Genomic DNA, 6,000 nt, shown 5'->3' on the forward strand with positions numbered 1-6,000 from the left:
ATATAGGCATGACAAGAACCTAAAAATAGTAAAACTCTAAAAGAAAATTAAGGAAACCCTAAATGAAGAAGTTCTAGACTTGATAAACAAGTAAACCAAAGTAGATGCTATGGATCAACTATGAAAGTTTATACATCGTTAAGGGATCAACTATCATTATTGATACAGACCAATTGGATCAACTGGGACAGTTGATACATTAAAAACAGATAGATGTTCAATATCAGTTGTTCTAATGTATCGTTGAATATGCCACTATCAATATAATTAATGTATAATATATTGATTAATGGTGGGGTGGGGGAGATTTTTTAACCACGTCAATAAATACTGACCTTTTATTTGTTGCAAAAATTTAGCAACAACTACACTTTGTTGCTAAATTTGTACCAAAAATTGGAAATTGATCTTCGCTGACTTTGTCAAGCATTTAGAAACAACAGTAAAAAAATTGCGACTGCTGGAATCTATTGCTAAATTTTTGCTGTGAATTTTTGTGTCACTCTTAGTTCCACCCACTCCGCATATGAATCACAGAGTTGATCAAATATCTGATCACAACCAGGTGGAGCGCTTTGCGCGTCCGACTTAGTTGAAGAGGTACTTGAAGAAAAAGATATATCAGAATATTTGCTTGTAAAATCCAAATCAGTAGGAGTTGGATTAGCATACCACGGTGGGGTCTTCGGCTGGGGTGAAGTCGTAACAAGGTAGCCGTAGGGGAACCTGTGGCTGGATCGAATCAGAGAGGGCCAAGAAAACGGATGCGCGTGCTAATACGCAACGGCTTGGTCCTAGAGGCAAGTGCTTTCATTGAATAGGTACGACTCCCAATTGAAGAAGTGTTCATTATCCCCTTACCCCACGATGGATGAAACGCGAAAGACAAACCAAAGATTGGTCAGTCAACAGGAGATTAGCACGAGCTAAGAGAAAATTCATCCATTCTTGCACTTCCACATCCTTCTCGATTAATAGTAGGTAAGGTCGCTAATGACTTGCTTTGGAAGAGAAAGAAAAGAAAGAATCTTTCCCATGTCTTTCTTGGTTGGACAAATCCAACCAGTCGAGCCAGTTCCCAAAGGCCTGAATTCGATCTACTAGCTGGACCACCTGACGTAACTTACCTAATATATGGACAAAATTCAGCCCATTTTTTTCTATAAAAAGCTCATCCATCAGCTAAGGAAAATAGCCGAGTACCAGCATTTCTTTCATAAATTATCACTTTCTTGTCCTACAAGTAGGTCCGGAGTCAATATTTAGCAACAAACGGTAAAATTTCTGCATCTACTAAGTATTTGTTGCTAATTTTTTCGCATCGTAATAGTTTAAAACAGTTGCCACTCAAAATTCGTAACAACTGCATTCACGTTGCGGAAATTCGTGTCAGGGCCACAGTTGCGACCCCAATTTGAAACATTTGAGGTCAATTGCTCAAGTCCATTTTTAGTGTACTCTAATATCACCAATCTAAGCCATTCATCTTACAAAATTAATGACAATAGCTCTTGTTGTCGACTGTTTTCAAGGAATAGAATCAACTTTGAACTGATTTTCCGAATTTAAATCCTAACCAAGTCTGAAACAAATTATGTTCCTCTTTCCCCTGTTTTACGATTTTTCCTTTGTTTTTTTACTGTAAATTAATATTCTCAAACCTTTTATTTTCAGAATTCATAAACCCAGACATCAAATTGAATCTAATGAAAATGATGAATCATTCATTGTATAAAAATTTCAAATACTCGATTCATGAATTAGCACGAACACATGATCTCAAATTTATAATATAAAATTGTAAATACCCATTTGTGTGTACGGAAGAAAAGAAAGAGATGAGTATTAGACATGAATGAGATCGATATTTTTTTCTTATAAGGTACACGTTGTTAGAAAATTAAGAAGAGTAGTTCGCTAATTAGGTAACGATGCCACCTATCATGGACTTTTTCATTGGTATTTGACTGATCTAGTGTCCCTTAACAGAATAGTTAGATATAAATGAGATCGATATTTTTTTTCTTACAAAGGTAAAAGTTGTTAGAAAATTGTGAAGAGTAGTTAGCCAGTTAGGTAATGATTCCACATATGTTGGACTTTTTCAATGACATTTGACTGATTTAGTGGACCTTGACAGAATAGTTAGACATAAATCAAATCTAGATTTTTTTGGGGAATTTTGATAAAATACACCCCGTAGGATTAGTATTTCCTAAAATACACCCGTTTTCTTTATAATTGCTAAAATACACTCATTTTCACTTTTCCATCCAAAATTCTGTTAAGGTCTCCCATATTATTATAGTCCATATCCAACCATACATTTATTCAAACTAATAAACGACTAAGATTCATTCTCAGTAAGAAGTCACTAACGCACCCTTCCATGAAGAACAATGTGCTTGGGGAAAAGTATCCAAATTTCCGTTAGGCAGTGGTACATATACAGCCAGTAGGCTCGTACAATTTTTGTCAACTTTTTAATTCATTCATTCACACTATTTGCTTCACATTGTAATTCAGATTGAGAACTTAAATGGTTTCCGTGGAATGTTGTTATGGAATCAGATAGAGTACCGTGAAGGATGCATGAAAGTTGATTGATGAAAGGAGGTTGTGGCTTTTCTCCGAAGATTTGATGTGCGTTTTTTCTAGTGATGGACATGATCCATAAGCCCTTTTATATCTTCTCTTTCCCTGCAAATTCATAAACCCCGAAGACCGCTTATATCTGTTAGGAATACATCTCATCAAGACTCAGTCAAAGCTCTTCTGGTAACAGCTTCCAAGAGAAAATCACGTATCAATCACTAGCTTGTGTTATGCTACAGATTGATATGGATTTATTGCAAATATATTCTCTATAATTGCTAGCTTATGTTACACCAAAAACATCTTTGTAACCCTTGTAAGAAAGGCATGTAATCTCTATATATTTGTCTACCTTTCCACCAGTTGAAGCGTGGATCAATTCACCAAAATATTGTATTCTGTTTTGGTATCATCCAGAAAGATCCTAAACCACGGTTTCTTCATTTTTCCGCATCAATGGCAACACCAGAAACATCCACTCTTCAAGCAATTCATATTAACCATCTCATCAACATCAAACTCAATGATACCAACTATCTTTTATGGGAGACACAATTCAAGCCACTACTGAAGGGTTATCATTTAGAAGGATATGTAGATGGTACTTACGCAAGACCATCACCAACCATACCAAACACACAAGCTGATTTACCACCATTATCAAATCCTGCATATGAAAAGTATGAACAACAGGATCAGATCCTACTAGGCTGGCTGTTTTCATCCCTCACAGAAGGAGTATTAGGTTGTGTATCTGGTTTAACAAATTCAAAAAAAGTCTGGGATGCACTTGAAAAAAGATATGCACCCAAGACAAGGGCACATCAGATGAATCTAAGAAGGCAACTAATGAGTTTGCGCGCTCCATGTATGATTATTTGGCAAAATCTAAACAATTATTTGATTCCATTACAACATAAGGGAATGCACTTTCTGAAGATGATATGCAGCAATCAATCTTGAGTGGCTTGGATCAAGCATATGATTCAATTGTCACTTCGTTGAGCACTGTCGAAAAGATAGATATGGATGCATTTTTTGCACATCTGATCGCATATGATATGAGACTTGAGCAACAACTAGCTTCTATTCAGCAACCAATGGCAAATATTGCCTCTTCATCTACTGCACCACCATATCAAAGACAAGAGCAAGAAAGGTTTCCCCAGAATCGATCTCAATAAAATCAAGGTTTTCGTCAGCAAAATCAACACAATCGAAAGCCTAAAAGAGATCAAGGACAAGGTCCTTGTCGGATTTGCAATCGCAAAAACCATAATTCAAGTTTCTGCTGGTTTCGCAAAGATAACAATGCACAACAAAGAGGAGAACCAGCTGCATATCTTGCTTTAACTGGTGGTCCTGCTGATAACAATTGGGTGACTGACACATGAGCAACTCATCACTTAACTGCAAATCTCAACAATCTGAACATCAGGCATGAATATGATGGAACTGAACAAGTTCGTGTAGGAAATGGCAATGCTCTACACATTGAAAATATTGGTAATGCTTCTTTTACCCATAATAATCGATCCTTTCATCTCAAAAATATACTTCATGTGCCTGATATAAAAGAAAATCTTCTTTCTTTTTCAAAGTTCTGCAAAGATAATAATGTATATTTTGAATTTCACTCCAATTTATTTGATGTAAAGGATCTCAAAACCAGGACAACACTGTTGCAAGGCAGGAGTAAGAATGGGCTCTACATGTTTGATGATGTTCGCGAGATTACCAATACAACTCCAGCTGCTCTAGTAACCAACACTATTCCACTGTGGCATCAGCGTCTAGGACACCCAATGCTCCATACTGTTTTCCATGTCATTAAACATTTTTCCCTTCCGGTTTCCAATAAGAAGTTTGAGTTCTGTCATTCTTGTCATGTGAGCAAGAGTCATAAACTTCCCTTTCCAAATAGTAGTACTGTAATCGATAAGCCATTGAGCTTACTTGTGTCTGATTTATGGACATCTCCTTACTTATCTAGAAATGGATATCGATATTATCTTCTGTTTATGGATGTTTTCTCACATTACACATGGATCTATCCACTAGTTCGTAAATCAGATGCATTTCCTGTGTTCATTCAATTCAAAAAAACTCATTGAGAATCAAACTGATCTCAAGATTAAAGTTTTTCAGTCATACAATGGGGGAGAGTTTAAAAAGTTAACTTCCTTTCTAAATAGCTCAGGAGTTATACATAGATTTTCATGTCCTCATCCATCAGCTCAAAACGGTCTTGCAGAACGTAGAATTAGACACATAACATAGTCAGGCTTAGCACTTCTTTTTCATGCCTCAATGCCAAAATCCTACTGGTTTGAGGCTTTCACAACTGCATGTTACCTCATCAATAGACTCCCAGCTTCAAAAACTGAGTCTAAATCTCCTTTAGAGTTATTGTTCAACAAGACTCCTGACTGCTCCTCTCTTAGAGTTTTTGGATGTTTATGTTATCCATGTCTTAGACCATATATCTCAAACAAACTCGAGCCAATATCTTTACCATGTGTTTTTATAGGGTACAATAGTACTCACAAAGGTTATTTATGCTTACATGTTTTAACCAACAGGCTATATATCTCTCGACATGTCAAATTTGTGGAAACAAGCTTCCCATTTTCTTCCAGGCAACAGGTAAATTCTCCTAACTTCACACAGAAATCACTCACTACAAAGCTCTTAAGCTCATCTGTTTTATCAGTTCCATCTTCTAGTGCATCACTTGAACCTGTCCAACCAGCATCACCATCCATTGAAGCTGAAGCTATAATTGATCAATCGTTGTCCTCTAGTCTTCCAGAAGTATCCTCTCCAGTCATTGATCAACCCACATACAATACTACAGTTGGTACTTCGTCAGTAGAAGCTGATAGCACTGTTTCTCAAGCTCAACCACAAATTCAGCAGCATCATATGGTCACACGAGCTCGAGATGGCATTAGAAAGCCTGTAAACAAGTTGTGTCTGCAAGCAACTAAATATCCACTAGACACAACACATATTACTGCTCCAACATCTTATATTGAAGCATAAAAAGATCCAACATGTAGACCACCCATGGATGATGAAATTAATGCTCACATTCGCAATGGAACTTGGAGTTATGTTCCATATGAGGAATGGATGAATCTAATTGGCTCAAAATGGGTGTTTCGTGTCAAACAAAAAGATGATCGGTCAATTGACAGACGCAAAGCCAGATTGGTAGCACAAGGATATAATCAGCGTGAGGGACTTGATTACTATGAAACATTTAGCCCAGTGATAAAGCTTAGCACGATAAGGCTTGTTCTCTCAATTGTCGTGTCTCAAAATTGGATGATGAAGCAATTAGATTTCCAAAATGCATTTTTGCATGGTGAGTTAACTGAAGCCATATATATGAGCAACCAC

This window comes from Papaver somniferum, chromosome 9 (assembly GCF_003573695.1).
Source record: "Papaver somniferum cultivar HN1 chromosome 9, ASM357369v1, whole genome shotgun sequence".
Classification (NCBI taxonomy): Eukaryota; Viridiplantae; Streptophyta; class Magnoliopsida; order Ranunculales; family Papaveraceae; genus Papaver; species Papaver somniferum.